Below are 16,503 nucleotides of genomic sequence, written 5' to 3'. Positions count from 1 at the left end.
ACTGTGACATTGAATTTTTTGCCTTGGAAATGAACAGAGATCATTCTGTAGTTTTTAAGATTGCATCCAAGTACTGCAATTTGGACTCTTTTGTTGACCATGATCGCTACTCTATTTCTTCTAAGGGATTCCTGTCCACAGTGGTAGAAGTAATGGTTATCTGAATTAAATTCACCCATTCCAGTCCACTTTGGTTCACTGATTCCTAGAATATTGACTTTCACTCTTGCCATCTTTTGTTTGACCACTTCCAATTTGCATTGATTCATGGACCTGACATTCCAGGTTCCTATGCAATATTGCTCTTTACAGCATTGGACCTTGCTTCTATCACAAGTCACATCCACAGCTGGGTATTGTTTTTGTTTTGGCTCCATCCCTTCATTCTTTCTGGAGTTATTTCTCTACTGATCTCCAGTAGCATATTGGGCACTTACTGACCTGGGGAGTTCCTCTTTCAGTATCCTATCATTTTGCCTTTTCATACTGTTCATGGGGTTCTCAAGGCAAGAATACTGAGGTGGTTTGCCATTCCCTTCTCCAGTGGACCACATTCTGTCTGACCTCTCCACCATGACCTGCCCATCTTAGGTGGCACCACAGGGCATGGCTTAGTTTCATTGAGTTAGACAAGGCTGTGGTCCTAGTGTGAATAGATTGACTAGTTTTCTGTGATTATGGTTTCAGTGTGTCTGCCCTCTGATGCCCTCTTGCAACACTTACCATCTTACTTGGGTTTCTCTTACCTTGGACATGGGGTAGCTCTTCACGGGGCTCCTCCAGCAAGGTGCAGCTGCTGCTCCTTACCTTGGATGAGGGGTATCTCCTCACCGCCACCCCTCCTGCCCTTGTAACTAGTAAGGGTATAATATATAAGTATTATGAATAGTTACATTGTATTTTGTTAATCAAAAGAACTGAAGATATAATACTGTACTTTAGTTGTTAAAAATGTGTATTGGCATCAGCTATAATTCAGGAATAATGATCCTTTCTAAGGGTTGCTGTGAATATTAGCATGCAAAAGTCCTACTGAAACCATAAAACACTTTGTAGTGTAATTCAGAGACTACCTGTCTCATAGAAAAGTAAATGCATGATGCATAGACCACCCAAGACTATTAGGCCCAGTGATAATTGCATATTCAAACTTCAAGTTTGGGAAATACTTGATGTGAAGTATGAGCATATAGAAAAATATTTTCTCATGTGTATAATACTAAAGAACGTTTAGGAAATTATGAAGAGAGGAATACATATAGGACAAAGATAATCATGATTCTTGTTTCATGTATAATTTTTTAAAATAATGAATATAGGAAAGTTAGAGTTTTATAAATGAAAATGTTCACCTAATACTGAGATAACACCAAAACCAAGCAATAATGAAACACTATAGTTTGCCAATTAAATGCAAAGTCACTGAAGCTGGTCAATCTCAGTCCAGATTTTTGGTTCCATAGCTTCATGAAGTCGATGATGTTGGATCAATAACATAATCTTGTTGATATATTTAACCCTATTTATTGAATGCCAGTTGTGTGCTAGCCATTGTGCTGGGCTAGAAGACACAGTAAGATATCACAGAGCTTCCTGCTGCTGAGGTAGAGTCAATTGAATAGTCAATTCCACTAAAGCTCAATAAGTAACAGAATAAAATAAATAGTGGGTGCTATACAAGGACACCTAACCATTGCTGACAGAGTGAAAGTCAGGAAATGTTTCATAGAGCTGAACACATGTGATGTAGAAGTTAATTTATTGGAGGAGTGACAGAAAGAACTGATACTAGCAGATGAAACAGCTCTTACAAAAGCCAGGAGGTAAGAGAGGGAAGACATGACAGAGGATGGGAGCAGGAGGAAGCATTATTTCGGGAGTGACATCATTATCATTGTAACATACATGCTCCCTTTGTCTTTCCCTTCAATCTACAACTAGTAAAACAAAGCTTCCTCTGTCCAAAACAGGAGGTTGCCAGAGAGCTCCACATAGCAATCCATCTGAAGGTAGGTGGATTGCACCACACCGAGAAGCAAGAACCTGGTGAACAGCAGAGGTGGTGCCCACAATTCCCGACCCACTGCCTACAGCCCCAGAGAACCCCGGAGCAGCAGTAGAGACAACATCCATGACTGACACACCTCCGTGGCTGCAGCGCTCACAAACCTGACAACCATAGGTATGACAGAGGTATCCATTTTCCTGGGGTGCTCAGAGGCAATGCCGGACACAGCATGACACCAGCAGCACCAGAGGCACAAGCATCAGTGATGAGAACACCAGCAACACCTCTGGCAGAGACGGTGGAAGGCAGAAAGTGTCAATTCTCAAATATAGTCAGTGGCAGCACAGATGAGAAAAGCAAGCACAGAATGTGCTCTAGTGTCACCTACTGAAAAACACAAGTCCTCTAAATACCAACCTATTGAATTGTTAGAATGAAAGTAAATGAGTTTTACCAAAATAAGAACAAGGTCCTACTATTAGAAACAGAAAAAGAAAGAAAGAATTAAAAGTAAAAAGAAAAAGTGTTCACTACTTCAAACGTGCTGGCAGAGGAATAGCTCACTCATTAACCACCATGAGAAATCAAGGTAGTATGGTATCACATGACACAAAAATACCAGTTGTCCAGAAACCAAACTTAAAGTCATGGGAGGCTGTGCTCTAACAGACAATTTGAAATAGCTGTCCTGAAGAAACTCAACAAACTATGAGAAAACTTAGAAAGACATTTCAGTAAGCTCAGGAATAAAAATGAACAGAAAGAATACATTACCAAAGAGATTGAGACTGTAAAAAAGAATCAAATAGAAATTCTGAAGCTAAAGACTTCAATAAACGAAATGATGAATTGCAAAGACTTGGATATGAGCAAACCATATGGAAGATGGAATTAGCCACCTCACGTGTAGAAATCTAGATAGGACTCAGGTAGAAGAGGGGAGAGAAATAAATTTATTTTTAAGTTAAGATACTGTGCAAGAACTGTCTGACTCCATTAGAAAAGGCAGTATAAGAATAATGAAGAAGAAGAAAGGAAAAAGGGAACAGAGAGATGACTTAAAGAAATAATCACTGAGAAATATCTGGGATGTAAAGCCAGAAGCTGTATAGGCAAATGAATATAATATGCTTTCAGTAGGAAAAAAACACTATTTTACCTATGAAACACTTATATATACCTCATGGGTTTCCCTGGTAGCTCAGCTGGTCAAGAATCTGCCTTCAATGCAGGTGACCCTGGTTCGATCCTGGGTCAGGAAGATTCCCTGGAGAAGGGATAGGCTACCCACTTCAGTATTCATGGGCTTCCCTGGTGACTCAGATGGTAAAGAATCCACCTGCAATGCAGGAGACTTGGGTTCAATTCCTGGGTTGGGAACATCCCCTGTAGGATGGCATGACAACCCACTGCAGTATTCTTGCCTAGAAAATCCCCATGATCAGAGGAGCCTGGAAGGCTATATCCATGGAATTGCAAAGAGTCAGATACAACTGAGTGACTAAGCACAGCATGGCATGGTAACCACAAAATAAAAATCTAAAGCAGAGACACAAAACATAAAAAAGAGAGAGAACTGACAAAAACATCACAGAAAGTCAACAGACTAAAATGGCAGACAGAAACACAAAGAAAAGAAATAATGAAGCTATAGACCAACCAGGAAAGAGGAAATAGGTTAAATGGCAATAGTAAGTTCTCGCCTATCGATGACCACCCTAAATGTAAATGGATTGAATTCACCAGTCAAAAAACACAAGTGGATTAAAAAGCAAAACTCATCTACATGCTACCCACAGGAGACTCAACCAGCTCTAAACACAAAGACTCAGAATGAATGGATAGAAAAAAGTATTAATACCGATTTCAAATTATAAGATAAATAAGCTATAGGGATGTAAAATGTACATGATAAATATAATATTACTGTATGTTATAAGGCTTCCCTGGTGGCTCAGAGGTAAAGCCTCTGCCTGCTATGTGGGAGACCTAGGTTTGATCCTTGGGTCAGGAAGATCCTCTGGAGAAGGAAATGGCAACCCACTCTAGTACTCTTGCCTGAAAAATTCCATGGCTACAATCCATGGGGTCGCAAAGAGTTGAACACAAATGAGCGACTTCACTTTCACTTTTCCCTGTATGTTATATGTGGAAATTATTAACAGTAATCCAAAGAATTCTGATCACCAGGAAAAAAAAAATCTATTTCTTTAAATTTGTATCTACAGGAGATGATGGATGTTCACTAAACTTATTATGGTAATCATTTCATGATGTATGTATCAGTGGAAATAATCAATAAACAATTTGTAATATAAATATAAAACAATATAAATTGAAGACAAACTGAGTACTACAGCTCTGGAGAAACAGATGGAAGAAGCACTTGAATTTTGTTCTGATGAATTACAAAATGAGTGGGGATTTATAAAGGCAAAAACTGAAAAATTATGTAGTTTGTCAAAAATTATAACTGGGCCTGGCAAGAAGTAAGGGTGCTTATTAAGCAAAGATTGGTTAGGGTCAAAATGATTGCATAGTTACAAGAGGAGACCATAAAGTTGCAGCTAGAAGCTCCTAGCAGACATTGTTTTGAGAATAGATAGTGGTGTCCTTGAGTCTGATACAGTTCAGAAAATTCAAGTTCTCAGCAGTACAGGATGTTTCTGAAACCACATTCACAGTGGTTACCCAGCTCCATTTTGGATGCCTGAACCACAGTTACTCCATTTTGATTTTTAAATGTATTTTTTTTCGTTAACAGGTAAAGCAGATGTAAAAATCATGTTTAATAAGCCACAAGCAGACTATTCTGATTAGCATCAAATTCAAGTTAAATCATGTATAAGCCAGAGTGACTTTCCCATAACTCGATTTGTGAAAACTGCTTCCATTATACATGTCAAATTACATTGTACATGTTTAACTTATACAGTGTTGTTTCATATTTTAATGTATATAATATAATGATTATATCTTAATAAAACTAGAAAAAAAGAGATTATTTGATCTTCCCACAGAAATCTTTTCTCCCCCTTTCATCTCCTCTCTTATTACTAAACTGACTTCAATTGTGGACTGCCATATGCATATGAATAAATTGTTTCTTCTCCTGTTTAAAAGTGAAGGAATAAAGATAATACTCCAAGCAAATAGCAGTCAGAAAAAAAAAGTGAGTAGCCACACTCATATCAGACAAAATAGACTTCAAGCCAAAAAAATGGTGACAAGAGTTAAAGACAGACATTATATAATGAAAAAGTAGATAATCTATCAAAAGGCATAACATTTATTAAAATGCTAGTGCATAACAAAGGAACACCAAAATATATAAAGCAATTATTAATGAGCCAACAGAATGGAGAAATTTATAGCAACACATTAATAGTAGGGGACTTTACCAACTCACTATATCAGTGAATATAATAAGCAGATAGAAAGTCAACAAGGAAACAGCTGTAAGTAAAACATTATACTAGATAGATTTAACAGGTATGCACTGAACACTCCACCTCAAAGCAGTAAAATACGGAGTTTTCTCATATGTTCATGGATGGAACATTCTCAACCATATATTGGGACTGAAAACCAGACTTGATACATTTAAGAAGACAGAAATCATAACAAGCACCTTTTCTGACCACAATAGTATGAAACTAGAAATCAATTAAAAGAAGAAGCTGAAATAAGCACAAATATATGGAGACCAATCACGCTACTAAACAATTATTGAGTCAATGAAAAAATCAAAGGAGTAATAAACAAATATCTGAAGACAAGTGAAAAATAAAATATGACAAAAATATATGAGATGCAACAAAAACAATATTAAGAAAGAAGTTCATAGCAACATAGACCCAGCTCAAGAAACATGAAAAGTCTCAAATACACAATCTAATCTTACACATAAGAAAATAAGAAAAAATGCAAAAAAGGACAAAATCAGTAAAAGAAAGGAAATAATAATGATGAGAGTGGACATTAGTAAAGTAGAAACTAAAAGGACAATAGAAAAGAGCGATGAAACTAAGATTAAAAAAATAGATGAACAAAATTGACAGACTAAGCTAGACTCAGAAAAAAAGAGTGCAGGCTCAAATAAATAAAAAGAGAAAGAAAGAAATAAAAGAAAACAAGTTACCATGGATATCACAGAAATATAAAGGATTATGAGAGACTATTATGATCAGTTATACACCAACAAATTGGACAAACCAACAAATTGGAAGAAATGGATACATTCTTAGAATACAGTCTTTCAAAACAGAATCATGAAGAAATAGAAAATCCAAATAGATGGATCACTAGTAAAAAGATTGAAACAGTAATCAAATACTTCTCAGAAAACAAAAATCTACCACCGGACACTACATTGCTACAATGGTGAATTCCACCAAAATTTCGAAAAGATTTAATGTCTATCCTTTTCAAACTCCTTCAAAATTTGAAAAGGAGGAAATGCTTCATTTCATGAGGCCAACATTTCCCTGATAACAGGCTTGTTGAAATGATAGGCTATGCTGGATCTGAATGAAACACATGAAGACAGAATGCAAACACTGAGATAAAAAGAAAGATTTAAGGATGGATGATTTGATGGGGTAAAAGACTGACCCAGACTTGCCCATGAGGTCCAAGAGTGTCTGGCAGAGGCTTGGGTCAGTGGTGGCCTGCTGCAGGGTTGGGGGCACTGAGAGTAGTAGTGTGTGCATGGGACCTTTTGAAGGAGGTTGGCATTATCTTCATTATCTCCACCATAGGCTCAGACGGTAAAGGGTCAGCCTACAATGTGGGAGACCCGGGTTCAATCCCTGGGTCGGGATGATCTCCTGGAGAAGGAAATGGAAACCCACTCCAGTATTCTTGCCTGGAAAATCCCATGGATGGAAGAACCTGGTAGGCTATAGTCCACGGGGTCGCAAAGAGTTGGACAGGACACTTCACTCACTCAAATAACCAGGAGGGAACACAGCCCCGCCCTTCGACAGAAAATTGGATTAAAGATTTACTGAGCATGGCCCCTTACATCAGAACAAGAACCAGTTTCCCCCTCAGTCAGTCTGTCACATCAGGAAACTTCCATAAGCCTCTCATCCTTCTCCATCGGAAGTCAGACAGACTGAAACCCATAATCACAGAAAACAAACCAATCTAATCACATGGACCAGAGCCTTGCCAATTCAATGAAACTATGAGACATACCATGTAGGGCCACCCAAGACGGACTGATCATGGTGGAGAGTTCTGACAAAATGTGGTCCACTGGAGAAGGGAATGGCAAACCACTTCAGTATTCTTGCCTTGAGAGCTGTATGAATAGTACGAAAAGGCAAAAAGAAAGGAAACTGAAAAATGAAATCCGCATGTCAGTAGGTGCCCAATATGCTACTGGAGATCAGTGGAGAAATAACTCCAGAAAGATTGAAGAGACAGAGCCAATGCAAAAACAACTCCCAGTTGTGGATGAGACTGGTGATGGAAGCAAGATCTGATGCTGTATTGCAATACATCATAGGAAAGAGCAATATTGCATAGGAACCTGGAATGTTAGGTCCATGAATCAAGGCAAATTGGAATTGGTCAAATAGGAGATGGCAAGAGTAAATGTCGACAATGTAGGAATCAGTGAAATAAAATGAACTGGAATGGGTGAATTTAACTCAAGTGAACGTTATATCTACTACTGTGGGAAAGAATCCCTTAGAAGAAATGGAATACCTGTCATAGTCAACAAAAAAGTCAAAAATGAGTATTTGGATGCAATCTTAAAAGCAACAGAATGATCTCTGTTTGTTTCCAAGGCAAACCATTCAATATCACAGTAATCCAAGTCTATGCCCTGACCAGGAATGCTGAAGAAGCTGAAGTGGAATGGCTTTATGAAGACCTACAAGACCTTCTAGAAAAAACACCACAAAAGAGATGTCCTTTTCATTATACGGGACTGAAATGCAAACGTAGGAAGTCAACAAATACCTGGAGTAACAGGCAAATTTGGCCTTGGAGTACAGAATGAAGCAGGGCAAAGGCTAAATAGAGTTTTGCCAAGAGAACACACTGGTCATTGAAAATACCCTCTTCCAACAACACAAGAGAAGACTCTACATGTGGACATCATCAGATGGTCAATACTGAAATCAGACTGATTATATTCTATGCAGCCAAAGATGGAGAAGCTCTATACAGTCAGCAAAAACAAGACCGGGAGCTGACCTGGGAGTGGCTCAGATCATGACCTTCTTTTTACCAAATTCAGACTTAAATTGGAAACAGTAGGGAAAAGCACTAGACCATTCAGCTATGACCTAAATCAATCTCTTAGGACTATACAGTGGAAGTGAGAAATAGATTCAAGGGATTAGATCTGATAGACAGAGTGCCTGAAGAACTATGGACGGAGGTTTGTGACACTGAACAGGAGGCAGGGATCAAGACTATCCCCAGGAAATAGAAATGCAAAAAGGCAAAATGGTTGTCTGAGGAGGCATTACAAACAGCTATGAAAGAAAGAGAAGTGAAAGGCAAAAGAGAAAAGGAAAGATATACCCATTTGAATACAGAATTCCAAAGAATAGCAAGGAGAGATGAGAAAGCCTTCCTCAGTGATCAGTGCAAAGAAATAGAGGAAAACAATAGAATGGGAAATTCTAGAGATCTTTACAAGAAGATTAGAGATACCAAGGGAATCTTTCATGCCAAAATGAGAGGACAGAAATGGTATGGACCTAACAGAAGCAGAAGATATTAAGAAGAGGTGGCAAGAATACACAGGAGAACTATTCAAAAAAGATTTTCATGACCCACATAATCACAATGGTGTGATCACGCACCTAGAGCCAGACATACTGGAATGTGAAGTGAAGCGGGCCTTAGGAAGCATCACCATGAACCAAGAGAGTGGAGGTGATAGAATTGCAGTCGAGCTATTCCAAATCCTGAAAGATGATGCTCTGAAAGTATTGCACTCAATATGCCAGCCAATTTGGAAAACTCAGCAGTGGCCACAGGACTGAAAAAGTCAGTTTCCATTCCAATCCCAAAGAAAGGCAATGCCAAAGAATGCTCAAACTACCACACAATTGCACTCATTTAACACGCTAGCAAAGTAACGCTCAAAATTCTCCAAACCAGGCTTCAACAGTACATGAACTGTAAACTTCCAGATGTTCAAGCTGGACTTAGAAAAGGCAGAGGAACCAGAGATCAAATTGCCAGCATCTGTTGGATCATAGAAAAAGCAAGAGAGTTCCAGAAAAAACATCTACTTCTGCTTTATCGAATATGCCAAAGTCTTTGATTGTGTGGATCACAACAAACTGTGGAAAATTCTTCTAGATTTGGGAATACCAGACCACCTGACCTGCCTCCTGAGAAATCTGTAATACAGGTCTGTAAGCAATATTTAGAACTGGACATAGACTGATTCCAAATAGGAAAAGGAGTACATCAAGGCTGTATATTGTCACCCTGCTTATTTAGCTTATATGCAGTGTATATCATGAGGAATACTGGACTGGCTGAAGCATAAGGTGGAATCAAGATTTCTGGGAGATATATCAATAACCTCAGATATGCAGATGACACTACTCTTATGGCAGAAAGTAAAGAAACACTAAAGAGCCTCTTGATGAATGTGAAAGAGGGGCATGAAAAAGTTGGCTTAAAACTCAACATTCAGAAAACTAAGATCATGGCATCTAGTCCCATTACTTAATGGCAAACAAATGAGGAAACAGTGGAAATAGTGACAGACTTTTCTTTGAGGGGGGCTCCAAAATCACTGCAGATGGTGACTGCAGCCATGAAATTAAAAGATGCTTGCTCCTTGGAAAAAAAGTTATTACCATCCTAGATAACACATTAAAAAGCAGAGATATTACTTTGCAACAATAGTCCAAATAGTCATATGGTTTTTCCAGTAGTCATGTATGGATCTGAGAGTTGGACCGCAAACAAAGCTGAGTGCTGAAGAATTGATGCTTTTGAACTGTGGTGTTGGAGAAGACTCTTGAGTCCCTTGGACTGCAAGATCAAACCAGTCAATCCTAAAGGAAATCAGTCCTGAATATTCATTGAAAGGACTGATGCTGGCCTAAGATCCAATACTTTGGCCACCTAACGTGAAGAACTGACTCATTTGAAAAGACCCTGATGCTGGGAAAGATTGAAGGCAGTAGAAGAAGGGGACGATAGGGGATGAGATGTTTGGATGGCATCAGCAACTCAATGGACATGAGTTTTAGTAAACTTCGGAAGTTGGTGATGGACAGGCAGGCCTGGCGTGATGCAGTTCCATGGGGTTCAAAGAGTTGGACATGACTAAGTAACTGAACTGAACTCCTGTATTTAGGCAGATTCTTTACCACCGTCTGAGCTACCAGGGAAGCACATGTATTTATATGTTTGGCTGATCAATTCTGCAGTATAGTAGAAACTAATACAACATTGCAAATCAAGTATACTACAATAAAAATTAATGTTTCAAGAAAGGTGAGTAAAGAGTAAAACAGAGAGTAAAAAGGTGTACAGAGTAAAACAGAGAAACAGAATAAAAAGGTGCACAGAGTAAAACAGAGAAACAATGGATGTAGCAGGAAGTTGTCTTCATAGAGTAGTTCCATGAAAACTACATTTTGGTGAAGTTATTTCCAATACTTAGAGGCTCTGGGTTATAGTCCATGAGAGCAAATAGATGAAAAACTGAGGTAATCATAACAAAATTACCTGTAGTTATTGAAGCATCTTCATATCATTTCTCATGGGGACTATTTTCCCCGTGCAGAAGTTCTGGTTTTGTTTTTGTTTGTTGGTTAGTTTTTAGTTCTTTATCATGCTAAGCTCTCAAATTCAGATCTGTAAATAAAAAGAAGAAAGTGCTTAGCCACTTACCCTAAAAAATAAGCTTTTCATGTGGTCTATCTGACTTACGGGAGTTCTGTGCAGTAATTTGAGGTCAGAACCCTAATTTTAAAAAAAGTATTATCGTTCTTGTATTATGTCTTTTCCTTGAGAATTTTGGGAGGAAGAGACAGATGTTCCTGCAGAAAGCAGAATCAGGATATGACTTGGATCCCCTTCCTCATTTTATCATTTTATTTTAAAAGCTTCCCATTTCTAGAATTCTAAACAGAGGACTAAAACCAAACTTTTGCCAATTAAGTGTTTTTCAGACAATGAAAGCAGTCAGTGGACCCAGAGAGTGAAGGCATTATGAATAAGGAAAGATTCTCTTGAATTAGAATTTGAGATCATGCTAATATCTTAGGGGTTCTATATTTTATGCATGTAATATAATATAGCTGGTGGGTTGATTTCTCATTGACTCAATCCAAATATGCTTTATATTGCTATATAGAAGAGGCTTATTTAAAATCCAAAACAAAAACCTAGTGCAATCTTTTTTCCTTTTCAAGAGAAAAATAAATTGTAAATACAAATGACTTGATAAATTAGGAGGTTGGGATTAATATATACACAATACTGTATATAACATAGATAATCAACAAAGACCTCCTATATAGCACAGGGAACTCTACTCACTACTCTGTAATAACCTACATGGGAAAAAGTATTTGAAAAAGTATAAAAAACTATTATAACTCCAGATTATATATATATATATATATATCAGTTCAGTTCAGTCGCTCAGTCATGTCCGACTCTTTGCGACCCCATGAATTGCAGCACGCCAGGTCTCCCTGTCCATCACCAACTCCCAGAGTTCACTCAGACTCATGTCCATAGAGGCAGTGATGCCATCCAGCCATCTCATCCTCTGTTGTCCCCTTCTCCTCCTGCCCCCAATCCCTCCCAGCATCAGAGTCTTTTCCAATGAGTCAACTCTTCACATGAGGTGGCCAAAGTACTGGAGTTTCAGCTGTAGCATCATTCCTTCCAAAGAAATCCCAGGGCTGATCTCCTTCAGAATGGACTGGTTGGATCTCCTTGCAGTCCAAGGGACTCTCAAGAGTCTTCTCCAACACCACAGTTCAAAAGCATCAATTCTTCAGTGCTCAGCTTTCTTCACAGTCCAATTCTCACATCCATACATGACCACTGGAAAAACCATACCCTTGACTAGACAGTCCTTTGTCAGCAAAGTAATGTCTTTGCTTTTCAATATGCTGTCTAGGTTGGTCATAACTTTTCTTCCAAGGAGTAAGCATCTTTTAATTTCATATATATATAACCCTGGTGTTATCTATGTGTATATGCTGCTGCTGCTGCTGCTGCTGCTAAGTCGCTTCAGTTGTGTCTGACTCTGTGCGATCCCTTAGACGGCAGCCCACAAGGCTCCCCCGTCCCTGGGATTCTCCAGGCAAGAACACTGGGGTGGGTTGCCATTTCCTTCTCCAATGCATGAAAGTGAAAAGTGAAAGTGAAGTCGCTCAGTCACGCCCAACTCTTAGCGATCCCATGGATTGCAGCCCACCAGGCTCCTCCATCCATGGGATTTTCCAGGCAAGAGTACTGGAGTGGGGTGCCATTGCCTTCTCCAATATGTGTGTGTGTGTATGTATATATATATATATATATAAAACTGCACTTTGCAATCGAGCTGAAACTACCACATTATAAATCAACTAAACTTCAATATAAAATAAGATTTTAAATATATATATAATAAAATAGTATACAGATCATAAAAATCAATATTATCCAATTTACAAAGATTAATTATAATAATTAGAGGAAGTCTTGAGAAAGTTACAAATTAAAGAAAATCTGGAACTTCTGCTAGAAAAGAGCAAAGAGCAAAAGTGACCATAATATATAAATTCTAGCTAAAATGACTACCCTATAGCTTTGCTCCATGATGTGTAGCTATATTTTGATGTGGAATATCTTGAAGAGTATACAGGTTAGGAAGTTATCTTACTTCTTCAGTGGAACAAAAGAAGAAATACAGGGGAACACAATTATGTGTTGGACTTAAAAGATCATATTTTTGTTACATATATTTCTCTTTTATAAAGAAATCTTCATCTAATCAGTAAATATTTTCGATGATATGCACTGTGATAGGTTCTGTTCTAGAAACTGGCCATGGCATTGGAAAACAGTATTGGTACAACTCTAAATGCAATTCCAGATGAAATAACCAGTGTAATTGATTATTTGTTTCAGAGGAAAAACAATACTAGACATGGTACCTAAATTGATCTTAGCCAAGTAAGGAGGCTAGGGCTTCCCAGGTGACTCAGCGATAAAAAATCCAAGCAGGGGATACGGGTTTGATTCCTGGGTTGGGAAGATCCCCTGGAGAAAAAGATGGAAACCCACTCCAGTATTCTTGCCTGGGAAAGCCCATGGACAGAAGAGCCTGGTAGGCTACAGTACATGGGGTCATAAAGAGTCAGACATGACTTAGCAATTAAACAACAAGAAATAAGGAGGCTAAGCAAAGCAGACCCACAAAATTTAAAACAAGGCAAAATCCCAAGAGCTGCACCCAGCAGGAATCTGGCCATACAGCAGTGATTATTGGCATTTAACTAAAAACTGTACCAATCACGATGAATCAAAGTCAGTGGGAAATTGCCAACTTAACTCTCTCCTAAATTTAAAAGGTAATGGCTGTTTATTCTAGAATTAGAGAGGTACCATTAATCATAACATCTTCCATTGCTTTTCTCCCTGAGGATCTTGGCACTGAGAAGTCTGGTCACACAAGGGAAACCAGCGCAGTACCTTTGTGTTCTCAGCTCCCCTAGTGGGGAACTGGAAAAACACTTTACTTAAGTAAGCTGCTCACGCAAGGCAGCATCCAGGCCATGAAGATTAGATTATTGTTAAGTCCCTGTTGCCTGACTAGCTCCATAAGGCCTTACATAAACTCCAGCTGGTGAAGGACAAAGCTGCCAGACTCCTTCAGAAAAGGGCAAAATTAATCAAAATATATCTTTCCCTATCTGAAATCCCTATGTTAACTATTGGTTAAAAAACAATGTCCTGATTTTTAAATTACTCTTTTAATTCAGGGGGTAATATCTGGCTCAACTCCAACATGCTTTTACACTTTCTTAGCAATTTATGTTTCCTGGCCAGCTTCTGAAACAAATCCGCTTCATATCCCAAGACCATTTCAGGAATGCATGAAACAAAGGCATTTCTATAATCTTTACCATGTAGAATTCTGCTCTGATTACAATGCATTAGCTTTGGAATATATTAACTTGGATAAAACTTTGTAGAAAATATTCTTTAAAATAATATAAAGTAAAATAACTTTATATCTTGTTACCCAAAGATAATTAGACAGTTCCTTTACAGTTAGGAACTTAAGAGCTGAAACCGAGGACTCAGGATGTATAGGAAATATTCTTTTAAAAAGTTATTAGCTAGCATACATGCATATAGACACAAGCACATGTACACCCACTAATTATTCATATTGCTAAGCTTTAAATGGAACATAGATTATATATAGGGACGTTTACGATAGAACATGAGCCTTTGTTAAGTGGCCAATTCAATCTTACTTTATTGAATAAAAGCGGGAAAAAAAAAGCATAAATCTTTTAGGTACACAAAAAATACATCCAAGTATGTAATGTTTATTAATCAAATCTGGAGGTTCAAGTTTAGCACTCAGAAATATGAAAGGTCAATGAAAACCTTCCTTTATCTGCTCTGAGAATTCTAGTAAAATTCAAAGTATATGCTAGAACTAGAGACCTGCTGAGACTCTTAAGCAGCATGATTTCAGCTCAATATTCCCTCCAGGAGGCCCTCATTCCAGAAGAAATTTAAACAGACTTTCCCTAATAGTCAGTCATTCCTTTATAGTCCAATGTTAATAGATCCAACTATATTTTTTTTGCCTTGGATTTATGAAACAAGATGAATAAGTAGTGACGTTGGCATTAACTTATGGCCAAAGGTAAAGCTCTACCACCTGTTGAACGCCTATTTTGCATCTGAGATTCTACTAAGTATTCCATATACATTATCTTATTAATGCTTTATAGCAGTCTTACAAGGTACATATTATTCTGCTACTCTATTTTCCTGCTTTACTAACTCAAATATAATACAATATATGTGGGAAAATCTGCTTAATTATTTTTGTAATACATAAAAATCAATCTTGTATTTTTAATATAATTAGCTAAGATACCAATTCTAAATACAGCAGGCAGATTTGGCAACAAGTCAAAACTTGAAGGAAGAAATCAGCAAAATGTTTTAAGTTTTTGCTTTTCTCTGAGGAGAGCAACAGTTGCAAGGTTGGGCAGGGTGGCTAAAATCTCGTTAGAAAAATCAGCCATTTCTCTGGGTAAACAAACCTGGGGGAGAAGACTGAAGCACTTAGGGATGCCAGAGAATAGAGTAGGAGCTGGGGGAATCTCAGAAAGGAAAAAGCCAATGAAAGGAAAACATTATATTCTAGGTATAAAACTTGATTCACGTCTTTGGCTGACCCTTCAGCTACACATTCAAAGGTCAGAGTGCACAGTCTGAAGTGAAAATTTAATTACCACTCATCCTAGGCTGAGGGAAAATTTACAATTTGTGTCTAACCAGGTTGATTGAATGCTAAGCCAAAAATATCAGTACTCCTCAATAATGTAACAGAATCCAAGGTTTCTACAGCAAAATATTCACAATGTACAAGATATAGTCCAAAATCACTCAACCCATGAAGAACTACAAAAATTAACCCATTATCAGGAGGAAGCAAATTAAGAGGAGCTAATCCCAAAATGATAATTGATATTGAAGTTTTCAGAGAAAGACTTTAGGTTGGCTATTACAATCAGGCTAATTAGGCAAAGGAAACTATGCCAATAATGAAAGATGAAAGAGTAAATTTCAGCAGAGAAATAGAAAATACTAAAAAGAACCAAGTGTAAATTTAGAACTGAAAAATACATTCCTCCTCATGAATAAACAGACAAAACCCAAAACACTGAATGGGTGTAATAGCAAAATAATGGAATGACAATGCCAGAAAAAATACAAATGAACTTGATAATAGATTAGTGGAATTCACCCACCTGAACGAGACAGGAAAAAATTGTAAAGAAAATGGACAGAGGCTTAGAAAACTGTGGAATAGAATCAAAAGACCTAACATCTGTGTAATTTGAACTCTCATAAGAAAAGAAAGAGAAAATGAAAAAGAAAAATATTTGAAGATCTAAAAAAGGATTATTATCCACAATACACAATTCTTATTAATAAAAAGTAATAAATAAATAAATAAAAAGTAATAATAAACAATTAAACAATGGGCCAAACACCTGAACAGATACCTCATCAAAGATGATATAGAGATGGTAAATAAGCAATAAACATATGAAAAGATACCACTTAATGTCATCAGGGAAATGCAAATTCAATGAGTTACCACTACACACTTATGAGAATGGCCAACATCTATAACACTGGTAACACCAAATGCTGACAAGCGTGTGGAACAACATAAAGTCTCATTCATTTCTGGTAGAAATGCAAAATAGTGAAGATACTTTGGAAAACAGTTTGCAATT

This window comes from Capra hircus, chromosome 9, assembly GCF_001704415.2.
Source record: "Capra hircus breed San Clemente chromosome 9, ASM170441v1, whole genome shotgun sequence".
NCBI classification, from domain to species: Eukaryota; Metazoa; Chordata; class Mammalia; order Artiodactyla; family Bovidae; genus Capra; species Capra hircus.
The sequence above is the reverse complement of the archived record's forward strand: the minus strand, read 5'-3'. Positions refer to the sequence as shown.